Below are 12,891 nucleotides of genomic sequence, written 5' to 3'. Positions count from 1 at the left end.
TAAATCAGCCATGAACATTATGGAAATAGAGTACTACAACTACCACTACACTCCATTGGTTCTTGGCAAGGATGCCTATAGTTTCTCAATGGTCTGACCTAAGAGTAGAAAAGCAGCAAGCAGGCATATTAACTCTGCAATGGTTTCTACTTGTGCAAAATAGCAAAACTGTTTATTTGACACAGGCATAGCTTATGTACAGTTGTCTTCGTGGATCATACCAAGCCCTACTCCATCTTCTTTTAGAATGACAACCCTACTCTTCTACAGCAACCTGACCCTAGGGAATCTTCAGAATTCAAATAAAGCAAAGTTCAATAAAGTTCAGTTCATAGACACAGTCGTTATGATGATTGCAATCACTTTCCAAGAACTCAGACTTTCACTGTGATAGCCTTAATCATGGAGGTTCTGTATGCACTGCTCTCTGATCTTCCGATTCATAGAAGATAGGATCAAGTTCACTGTTGGCCTAGTATATCCACTCAGGCGCAGATTAACTTTGACAGGGCACCCTCACTCTTTTTGATCTCCTACTTAATGGCTGTTTGTCCATGCTGACACTCAACCCACTTGACTTAGTTCTCCTCTGCGATGCTCTGTGGAATGCATTCAACAGACAGACTTGGCTTCAGTCTCTCTCGCCTTCTTGACTCTTCTCTCCCATAGTCACTCTTGGTAACATTACTTGGTTCTTCGCCAGGATCAGCATTGTAAACCACCTGTGCATGAGGCTGGTTAACTGTGGTAACTCCTGATTCATTCATGAAGAAAACCTGGAAGGGGCCTTTCTAACAAGGTTCCAAGCATGACTTCCTGATGTGCTTCTTCACCAGGACCCAGACACCAGGACTAAGGTAGGGGCACTGCTCCTGATGCGGAAGGAGAGTTGCAGCTTCAACCTGGTGAGAGACAGAACATGTATCAAGAAAAAATGATAGAGTAAGAGGATACATTGGGCTCGACCTCCTGTACACATAAGTCATTCCAAAAAAGAAACACAGTTCAGTTACCCAGTTCAGTGCGTCCTCACATGATGCCTTCCATCCAATCAGAAACACACACGATAGGGAGCTTGACTTCAAGAAAGGCCCCGCCCCTACACTTCCGCTTCCATCACGGGCTGATTTGCACGCCATCTCAGCATAGAAAGACTTCTACATAGAAGGAGTCTGGAATACTCGATTGGGGTAAATGACCATGAACAAAGTAACCTCTGTCACTTAAAATATTTGGTTACAAATACGTATGTTTTGATCAGTTTCACTTCGCACTTAAATTTGCAGTCACAATTTTAAAGCGGGCACCATATTGATTTACAGGTTTTTGCTGGGGCAAGCAGGAGTTATTTCCTGCAATGGTGTGTGTGTAAACAAAAGGAGGAATGGTGTCATTGTCAGCGGTCACTAAAATGATGCATGAACACAAAGTTTAAAACCACAAATTCATTTATTTTGACCCCACATGGTGGCACCTTGCATATAGTATTGCATAAATGGGAGGCACACCACCACTATAAGACACCTGGGTTTCTAAGTACACTTATGCCATTGGCTGCAACCCAAGAAAGGTGATAATGTTTTCTTTTACATTGATTATGTCACTAAAATATAATGCTTATGCTGGATGATCTTAAGATCATTCACTCAATCAGGTGCTATAGTTCATTTATTCCATCGCTTTAAATAAAAATAACAAGTAATTAACTTAATAAGTCTTCCAATGTGGAAAAGAGAAAGATGATCAAAAGTGCCTGTTCCATTTAAATTTAGGGTCATGCATCGAGGCAACGCACAACTTGAAACTAAAAAGGAAATCAACCGTTCTTTTTGAGAAAAGCAGCAGGAAGACGCTGCACTAATAGTATGTCCCCTCATATGTACACTCCCATGTGGGAATATTCCCCACATATAATTGTTTCAGGAAATACAAGGATATCTATCACACATTAATTTTTTGATTTGATATTTCTACACAGTGTCCACTCAATAAGTCTCACAGCCCTGAGGAAGACCTTGGAATATACTCCAGGCCCAACACGAAGGTTGTAACGCGTTGGAGCACCCACGGGTGTGGCCGTGAGCTATCATTACTTGTAAAAAACTGGTATCTACTTGTGTTATACCGGTGATGTAAATCATAACACCACTCACACAAAGAACAGTGCTCCAACCACCATTAGCACCAAGAGGTTGCATTTAATCCTCCCTTTCAGACCACAGCATGAGGCAAGCACCCGGGTGTGTGCCCGAGCGAAGTCTGAGTCAAAATTCATCCTGTCTTCACCCTTGAACAACAGGAAGAGGCTGGGCTGGGCCACCCTCCTAGGCTTCTTCTCTTCTCTTATGCCTTCCTACACAGGTATTTTATGTGATGCTGAATGCTTGCCTTTCCCCCTCTCTGTTTGTGAACTTGTGCTGGGTAGAGATAAATTTCTTGGGAGATAATCTTGCTCAATTAGTTAAGTCCGGGTGGAGTATTTACTAGAGCCAGAGGCTCACAGTGCAGCAGGATGTGCTATGAATCTGTCGCCTATATTGTTTAGCTACGAAGGAAACCGGAAAATTACTCCTGTGCCACCACAGCCCAAAGTCATACAACTATTGACAGTTTTCTTGCACAGGCTGTAGAGGACATCTCAAAGGAGATTAACTGGTAGAGTGTCGTCTTTCTCCACTGATGAAGCTGATCCATCCTTATCTTTGACCCCTCAGCCTCAAAGTGATCAACCAAGTAGAGGCCATGTTTTGTCTAGAATAAGATCGACCTCAGTGGGTACAGTGAGCACCTTAACAGAAAGAGGTGGGCCTATATCTGCTGAACCAGACCTGGGATCTCCTGGAGCGGGCCCAGGGGTTAAATGAAGAAAAAGATCCCAAAAGCCTACGTTAGAGGTGCCAAATAGTCAACTGACTTCAGTCCAGACTAGCACAACATCCAGTACAGTGTCAACAGATACACCTTTCTGGGATATTCTAGGTATAAAGCTTAATACCCCACTTGATTTAAAGCTTCCCTCCATCTATGATTGCCTCACTGCTATTGAGAAATGTTTGAACAATATTTGCAAGGGGTGTATAACAGGACCTGCAAGGCAGCCACCCAGTGAGAATCCAATTTCAACTCAACTGGCCTCCCTGATAACTACCAGCGGAGCAAACATCAATGGGAATAAGCTGAGTAAGCTGAGACCCTCTGAGCCTTTGCCTAGTATTAATATTCAGGGGGGGGATTGGACTATGTGTTTGTCAAAGGTCTGTGGATCATTCGCTACACTCAGTGTTCAGGATCATTCTGACCCCCTATTTGCCCCCCTCCCCTTGATTCACCTTCCACCGGATTCGTGCCCCTATTTAGTAGTTTTGGCAATGCACTGAGCTTGGCTTCTGAAAGACAATTGATATTCACGTTGAAAACAAGGTGACACACTGGCTTCACTCCAATGGCAAATGTGATATTAATCTTTATTAGGAAATCCTTTTGGTACCCAGGGTTGGGGGGGTTGGACCACTGCCTAGGAAGTTCCAAGGTGACTGCATAGTTGTCAACTTCCGTCAGCCTATGGTTGCGGGAGAAATCATGGCCAATGCCAGAAAAGATGTAGTATGGTCTGGTAGTAAAAAGATTCTACCTCTGGGATTCTTTTATAAACATTTAGATCCTACTAACTCTCTGCATGTTGCCGAAAAAGCTGCATTCCAGCTACTGTATCATGCGTATCAGTATCTGTCTTCGAACAAATTCCTGGTTGTGTCTGGACTATAGTATAATGATTGACAAAGTGGCAGGGAGCGTGATTGTAACTATGTTTTATGGTTACTTGTTTATCCCATAATTGACAGTTTATTGTCCTATAATTTGATTACTCACCCTCGACTTAATCTTTCCCGTAGCTCGGAACTGCTGAGCAGGCAGCATAGAATGAAGGTTGATATTTACCAGTCTGCTACTGTATCCAGTTGTCAATAGGTGAATTTGGCACTGCTTCTCCATCTTCCCCACCCTGGTGACATAGGACTTGAACAAGGGGAGAAAGATCCTTAATGTGAATCTAAAACGCCTGTGTTGGAATGTTGCAGGTTTAGCATCCAATCTGCTAATTGAAGATTGGTGTGTACTCATTAACATGATGTATTATTACAAGAGATCTGGATGCAAGATTATGTCTTTTTTGATGGGTATACATACTATAACCTCCAAGGCTCCCCATTGCCCTTTGGTCAAGCCAAGGAAGGCCTGGCCACCTGGCTCAAAGTTAGTATTGGCTGTAATATGGAGAAGCTGCACCCGAAGGGGGATAATATGAAGGCTTTTGACTTGAGGTCGCGCTCCAATTTTGGTTTGGGCTTAATCAATATTTATGATAATGACTTTTCAATAAGGGCCAATCAGAATTCTTTTGGGTTACTTGATTTTATGGACGAAGTAGTTATTAGGAATTCATGCTTACTCATATCATTTGACTCAATACTGGCTGGTGATTTTAACACAAAGTTGAATTCTGTACCAACATTGTCATCACTGATTTATTCTCCCTACTTACCTGAGTATAATTTGAGGGGAGATATTGATCCTAGGGGGCACCTTTTACTTACTTATCTGGCAATATATGATCTAGAGAGTGTTGTTACCAATTTCATGTCATTACTGTTCCAACATGCACAGGTAGGGGGTCTGCATCTGTTATTGATCATATTTCTATATCCAGAAGCATGCATTTTTTTCTCTTCATAGGGGATGTTCTTCCTATCATATAGAGTGATCATAACCACATATCTCTCTTAATAAAGATCCCCATAAAAGGGGGCGAACCATATAGTTGGCTACAAGCAGCATATCTCTATGAAAGATGCAGGGCGTAGACTAGTCTGGATCTCTGTAAATATGACGATACTAATGTGTAAAATCACAAATGGGTGTGAGGGCCTGATTAATTCTTGTCCATCAGAGGAAGTCCGACGCAAATCATTGTTGAGCAGTTTCACAGAATTAAACTCCTGTATTTCGGATTTTCTCAGAAGGTCCATAGGCAATAGATCAAACCACAACATATGCTGGTTCGATAAGGCTTGTAGAGTAGCAAATAATTGTCGGGGAAAGTAATTGAAGCGCATTCCCAGGTATCGGGAACCAACACGTGCTTATAGGAAGGCTTATACCCTCGCACTAAAGAACAGAAAGGCTGACCTGAAGGTTGAGAAATGGGAGACCCTGGTGCATGCCTGCTATACCAAAGATTCCCAGCCTTTTGGGAAGACAGTATTTGCTGGTCTTTTCCAGGGTTCCACATCCAGCATAGTACTCACATAGGTCTGGAGGAATGGATATGTCTTTTTGGTAGAATTTATTGATCCAATGATTGCACCCAAGAGAGAGGGATGGATGATTGTGCATTGCCCCTGAATATTCAATTGTCCTTCGAGGAGGTCTTTGATGCCATCCTAACAGCCCTTCCGAAAATGCACCTGGGCTAGATGGAATACCCATGGAATTATATAAGGAAAATCAAGGGTTTTGAGCCCCTCTGCTTACTAATGTCATAAACTCCGCCTGCACAGTTGGCATCCTATCTTCTTGGTGCTCAGGATCCACAGGGCTATCGTCCAATCTCCCTCTTTGATTATACCATTAAAATCATTGAGAGAACTGTATTGGATAGACAATTTCTCAGTTCTATGAAGAGGTCAGGGAATAGTGTCTCTTACAAACTATGCTGAGGGTGGCACCTTATTTGAGCCTGGTTCTGGGCTCTTGGGAATGTATGCTATAGTCCCAGTTTAGATTAGGCTCCATTAAGTGGTTATTTTGTTTCCTGTAAGGACAGGCTCCAATAAGTGGTTATTTTGTTGCCTGTAACGACAAAATGCTTCCTCGGACATATGTATATGCCCATATGATAAGGTGTATCCCCAGACCCTGCTACATTTAGGTTTTTTTCTGAACATTTTATCTCCCCGTACAAAACGTTATTTATTGCCTGTGCTATGAAAATGTTGATTTTGCAAGTGTAGAGTGGCACTGATTTACCTGCAACAATTAGACTGCTCAGATGTACGCACAGCAATAGGATCTTTCTTAAAATGTGCTTGACGATTGCACAATTCAATGACGTTTTTTTCTGCGGTTTTGCAGACCCTGATGTCTGAAAACTGCTTTTTATCATGTTTGTATTTCTGAATGTTTCTATCACATATTTTTTATCCTTGTTACAACTGTTTATGAATTTACGTGCTTATATTGTGTCTTTTATGATCTACTTTTAAATGATCAAATAAAGGTTAAATGAAATTAAATGAACTCACTATCTGTGAAAATGGTAATATTCAATTGCTCTTTCCAGAGCAAGCTCTAGAAAGAGAGACCAATTCGGCCACTTGCGCTAAAGCTACACAATGGAGCCATGATGCTTCCACTATGCCTCCTAGGGTGCAGACAGTGTAAGCAGCTCATCAAATTATTCCCTATCTTCTCTCAAGAATGAGCCATACACAAACAACACATAATCGAGCGCTGCAAGGGGTTTGTCTCTAAAATCAGGTCTTGGCTTGGATTGCAATTCTGTGATATCGAGACAGTCATGCTCAACCTTCCCCAGAGGGGTGGCATGGTGTGCAAAAGAGCAATGGTTTTAACCCAGGTTTCTTGACTGGGCGTGAGTGTTTGAAAAGTTTAAGCACTGCTTCCATCATTTTGTTTTATTTGCTATGTTCACCCTAAGTGGTCAAGGGTATGTCCAGGTGTGGGTCCCTTACTCGCTGTGTCACTGGATTCAAGCTAGCCTGACTGATGAGGGGTGATACCCCAAAACCGGTTCCAGGATGCTTGTTTTCTGGCCCAGGATGCTTGTTTTCCGGCCCATGTAGGATCTGGCCTGGCAGTTCGGGCTGGACTGTTTCAATGGGGAGCAGGGTCAAGGCTGATTTGCATATGGCTGGGTCCAAACTGGAATGGCATGGTGGGCAAAAAAGTGATGGATTTAGGCTTAGGAGTCTCTTCTGGGGGGGAATGTCTGACAATGTTCAGCGTTCCGTCCATCATCTTTTTGTGTTGCCCCTTTTTCTCCTCTTACGACAAATCTAACCGAGGAAGTATTATTACCGTATAGGAGTTGGATTGCTGATACCAATTTTTCTGGGTTGTAGCTCGCGGTTTAAAATCAATGAATGTCAAATACAATTTAGATGTTTTGATTCTGGTATATTTCAAACAAATATTGAATGACCTCATTGGTTGATCAGTTGTTCTTTGGCCTTTCCTAGATCCTGCTTGTGACTCATTGACGATTTGTATATATTTTGCCTGCTGCATCAAGCAGGGAAATTAGTCAATAATTGGTGGCATCGTTCCATGAGCCTTTCTTGTGAAGAGGAACAATTATGGCAGTTTTCCATGATGCCGGTAGAGTGTCCTGGAGCCATACAGCACTGTAGGCAGTGGTTAGAATGGGTACCCATGTAGAGAGTTCTGATTGAAATCTGTCCGCTGGTACCCAGTCTGGACAAGGGGCCCTATTTTGTTTCTGACTAAGGATTGCTATGCGTACCTCACTTTCTCAGAATTCATTACCCAATTATATACTTTTGCTGGAGCGGGAATTAATTTACATAAAGTGGTTCATTATCTCTCTATCACACCAAACAGAGTTGATGGCCACTCTCTTTCTCTCTCTTAGTTTCCTCTCACTTCTCTGGGACAGATCTTTGCCGTCTGATATGAGAAGATCAAGTGCTATACTTCACAAAAATAAATAATCACAATACTATATGTAATTTCAGTCAATAATGAGAGTTTTGAATCAGTTTAACGGTTTTATTTTCATTCAGAAGTTTAGTAAAATCTGCTTTCTTTATTCAATCAGTTAAACATGCATCAGCATTGATAATAAAATATTGGTTATAACAGGTCTTCAAATTAACAATGTAGCATGTTCCATAAAGGAATGAATCCCTATTCTAAATAATGGGGTGAAATGGGTGTTAGCAGGAACCCATAAAGAGTACAAGTTTAAAAGCCAAGAGAGGTAGAGAGCATGAAGCTCAAATGCGATCAATCAGCATCAGCTGAACCTCCAATAAAGAGAGGTTCATAAAAGCAAAAATAATCATGGAGTAGTGACTGCAGCCAGCAATAAGGTTAGGTAGGAATAGAAATCAGCATTCAGTCTTCAGCATAAAGCCATTAGCATTCAGCTTCAGAGCAGGCAAGTGGTAAGGGCACAAGCATAAAGGGTCTTGCTTGTGGAGTCTGGAAAGGAAGTGTCAGAAAAAAACGTTATCCTACTCTAAGAACATGCACTAATATAAACAGTTGAATTACATTTTTGCAGTTCATCCTGTATCTTCTCTTTCCTCTAATCCAATGAGCTTTCGATTCTTCTTAAAAACAGTTGCATCCCATCCTTTTTCCACGTTCTTTCACAATAAGCTTACAGAGAATTACCTTGAACTATGAAACATTATTAAACATTGTCTACATATGAGGGCTTTTGATTCTTAGACCTCGTTTCCCAGGGGTATGAGCACATACCTTCTAATGAAATATATTGTATGATAGGCTAAACAATAGACATGAGAAACAGAAACATCAACTGCAACGAATATTATTCACCACCACATTTCTTCATTATATATCAGTAAGAAAAGAGGTTAACCTAAGAGCATTTTCAATTCATGGATTGAATTTAGTGTGTGAAATATTATGAAGTTATTCTATTGAATAATAAAGTGTTTCTAGAAAAACACTTCAAAAACTTTATTAAGCAAGTGCATTCTTTAATACAATGTGGTGTGAGGCTTTAAAAAAAAAGACAACATACCATTATCATCAAATCTTTATTTATGATATGTTGCTGTAAAAGAACGTGTAAAACATCCCTTCCATTAAACTGGGGGAAACAGTCACAACTACTGGGCACACTCCGACCCCAACCATACTTCACATGTTGCTACCTGGGGCAGAGTCGTTAAGAGACCAGCCCCTCCAGATGACGGTGGCATGAACCTGTCTGTCGCGTATACACCGATTGAACCGCGTCGCACCCATGTATTCTATTGTCCTGCCGCTGGTGGGGATCCCTAAAGGCCGGGCACATTACACTGAGCGAATGCTCCGTGATTGGACAGCACATGAGGTCACAAAGTTAGGCGCTCTCTATTCGAATGGACAACTGCAGACATTTGCGGAACTGGCAGCAGATTTGGAGATTTCCAGGGGGCAATTTCTTTTGCATCGACAATTGCTAGAAGATTGTCGTAAAATGTGGCACACAATAGACACTGAGCCCCCCACACACCCAGTGCTTCACACATTACTCCAGATGGGTCAGGGGCGTCACCTGGTCACTTGGATATACAAAGCGGTGCGGGTTCTAAAACCAATCAACGTCACACCCCTTCGGGAAAAGTGGGAAGCTGACTTTTAGAGGCCCCTACATTACAGGGAATGGGACCGGGCATTAGAATTCCCCCAAAAAGTGTCTCGTAACTATCGTTTTAAAAGCATACAACTCCACATACTACACCATGCCTATTTGACACCCGAGAAGCTCCAACAGTATTACCTAGACACGCCCTTTACGTGCCCCAGATGTCCAATGCCCGCCGCATCTTTTCTCCACATGTTTTGGGATTGCCCAACTCTCCACGATTATTGGACTGCAGTCCATGCCACCCTCCTCACAGTCACAGGACTTCCTGACATTCATACATGGGGAGCCTGCGCACTAGGTATACACAAGCGCCGTAAGTCGCTAAAAGTAGAGACGTGGTTTGCGTCTTTGGTGTTGCTTCTAGCTAAACGCTACATAGCAATGCACTGGAGGGCAACAGGGAGACCCCCGATAGCGGCCTGGCGGGGGACGGTCACCAAATGGGGCGCCGCAGAAGAGTAGGTGCTACGTTCTGAAGAGCTTAGGGGTACCCGCAAGCACCCCATATCTTTGGCATCATAATACACTCCTTTAAACAGGAGGCAGCAGAGGAACCACCGTCCCAGAGCGCACGCTCCCCCGCGGTGAATGTGCACGCCGTGGCTCTCCTCTGCAGTCCCTCCATAGACTAGGCACTTAATGGGTCAGAGATAGTAGCCTGGGGCATACAATTCATAGACTACTCCCGGTCTGAGGCCCCCTACCCCCCCCTCTTAGCGCAGCACAACCAGAAGTTCAATCCGGATGTGTTAACCTGCAAGCCCTAATTCTGCGATGCTATCATAGACACAGTGTACCCCAGTTTTACTCCCCAGATTTGAAGAGTTCTGATCGTTATGTGCAAGGATAGCAACAAGTCACCCACAGGGCTAGTGTTGAGAGTTCACACCCGATATTCAGTACAGACCGCAGACCATCTCTAATGGATACATGCTTTATACCCATCTACCTCCCCACATCAGCGATATAGCCTACTGAACCGACAGATAGGATGTACACTGGGATGTGGCTATAACTGTCGCCATGACATGCCACCGGCATGATGTTTGATTCCTGTGATAGCAGTTATATGTGTACTGTATTTTACAATCAAATGATGATAAAAACGATTTCTTTTAAAAAAACATCATTTCCATTAAAATTATACCATCAATATAAGTGAGATAAATTCCATCAAATTGATCCATTAATACTTCTATTTGATTAAAAAGATAGATATAACATTTTCACTCGATATAAAAATTCCTGACAATCCTATATACATTTGTGTATCCTTGCTCATTGATAAGTTTAATTCATACCCATTAATATAGTGAAGGATGCAGTATTTTGGTATATATAACTACCTTAGCTTTCAGAGACAATACTTAATTTCTGTCTTGCTCTCCACATGTTCATCAGAAAGCCGTAAACCGCAAAAACAATAGGCTGCCTTGTGTCTGTTTTCAAAATTCTGAGTGCCTGTCTGTGATCCCTGGGTCCCAAATTACGACACAATGATAAAATCAATTTCTTCCAACTACTCACATACACTGGACAGAAGAGTATGGCATGCTTGATAGTTTTTTGGTCTCTCCACAGCAGGGGCATTGCCAGTCTACCTCCTTTTGGTCACGTAGCCATTTTGCAATAAAAGAATGTTTATGTTTATGTTTTTAAGATTTTTATTGCGCACGAATACCCTAAGGTGTCTCGGCGCATGCAGAACTTCCTAATAACAAAAGACATCTGAGGGGATTACTGGTTGAATAACCAAGTCTTCAGGAGCTTGCGGAACATCGTGAGGGTGGGGGAGGTTTTTATGGCCAATGGGAGGGAATTCCACAGCCTGGGAGTTGCTACCAAAAAGCGTCTGTCTCCCCCTGTAGAAGTTATGGTGCGTGGCACCGGGAGCAAGTGCGTAGAGGCTGATCGTAAAGTTCTTTTGGGAACATAGATTCGGAAAGCGTCCTTCAGGAACTTAGGTCCTGAGTCATGAATGGCTTTATAGGCAATGCATAGAGCTTTGAACTTTATCTGACTCTTTACTCTCAGCCAGTGCAGATGGTGTATGGCTGCGGATGTAGGGTGACGAAATGGAACGTCGTTCAGTAATCTGGCTGCCGCGTTCTGTACTGATTGCAGCTTGGCTAGCACCTGCTCCTGAGCATTGAGGAAAAGGCCATTGCCATAATCCATTTTTGAGAAAACAAGGGTGGTAATTAAGGTTTTTCCTGCAGTTGAGGGGAGGTATGGCAGCAACTTCTTGATTTTTCTCAGCATATAAAAGGAGGATGCCGCCACAGCGTTAACGTGATGCTTAAAAGACAGTTTGTTATCGAACATGATGCCGAGATTCCTGACCTTGGTTACTGGTGTGGGGGGGGACCCATATCGCTGGGCCACCAGGTCGCAGACCACTCAGGAGAAAGCCTGCCAAAGGTCAGTACCTCGGTCTTATCCGAGTTCAATTTTAAACTGTTATCCGCCATCCACGAGCTAATGGCCATCATCCCTTCCTGGAATTTAGCGGCGACTGCGGGACCATCTTTTTGAACAGACAGCACCAGTTGGGTGTCGTCAGCATAGGTGGTTAGCCGCAGCCTGTGAGCTTTTATAACCCTCGCCAGGTCCGCCACATATATATTGAATAGTGTGGGGCTTAGCGAGGATCCCTGAGGGACCCCGCAAGGGAGAGTGAAAGTGGGTGAGTAGAAATTACCCAGCTTCACCGCTTGAGTTCGGTTGGCCAGAAACAAAGCAATGAGATCTTTTGCGCGATGAGTTACCCCCATGGATGTGATACGTTCGACTAAGATGGAATGGTCGACCGTGTCGAAGGCGGCGGACAGATCAAGGAGCACCAGGATCGCGGCCCCCCCTGATCCATGATGGTCCTGATCTCATCGGAAGCCTTTATCAAGGCCGTTTCTGTACCATGATATTTCCTGAACCCGAACTGAGTATCATCTAGAAGATTGTGATGGTCAATGAACTCGGATAATTGCAGGTTCATAACTGACTCAAATATTTTGGCCGGGAAAGGTAGACAAGCAATAGGCCTATAGCTAGCTGAGTCAGTTGGATCTAGAGATGGTTTTTTCAATAGTGGTTTGATTACTGCCTTTTTCCAGACTTCCGGATAGATGCCTGATTGGAAAATGGAATTACAAGGGTCCGTTAGGGGAGGTGCTATGACCTCAGTGAGAGTATTCAATATCGCGGGGGGACATGGGTCAAAAGGGGAGCCGGACTTGATAGAAGTAATCAACCTACTGATGTGTTCAGTTGAGACCGGAAGAAAGTTGGTGAACTTGGGCGTGTGAGAAAGGGGATCAGGGGCAGCAAAACGTGTAGGGAGGGAAAATGATGAGTAGATCCTGAAGACCTTAATGAGAAAGAAACTGGCCAACGCATTGCACAGAACTTGAGAGGGTTCCGTCGGAGGGCCTGTAGGGTGGTTGGACAGGGTGTCAACTACCTGA

At 43.2% G+C, this 12,891-nt stretch overlaps 1 protein-coding gene across 1 annotated transcript in view; it reads left to right on the top strand.

Moving 5' to 3' along the window:
* The window catches only part of LOC146798424 (uncharacterized), a 384,935-nt gene that overhangs the window by 236,032 nt on the left and 136,012 nt on the right, over nt 1–12,891 (top strand). The gene's annotated exons all lie outside the window — the stretch shown is intronic.

The sequence above is a fragment of the Triturus cristatus genome, chromosome 9 (genome assembly GCF_964204655.1).
Source record: "Triturus cristatus chromosome 9, aTriCri1.1, whole genome shotgun sequence".
In the NCBI taxonomy this organism is placed as follows: domain Eukaryota; kingdom Metazoa; phylum Chordata; class Amphibia; order Caudata; family Salamandridae; genus Triturus; species Triturus cristatus.
This window is presented reverse-complemented; position numbering and strand designations above follow the sequence as displayed.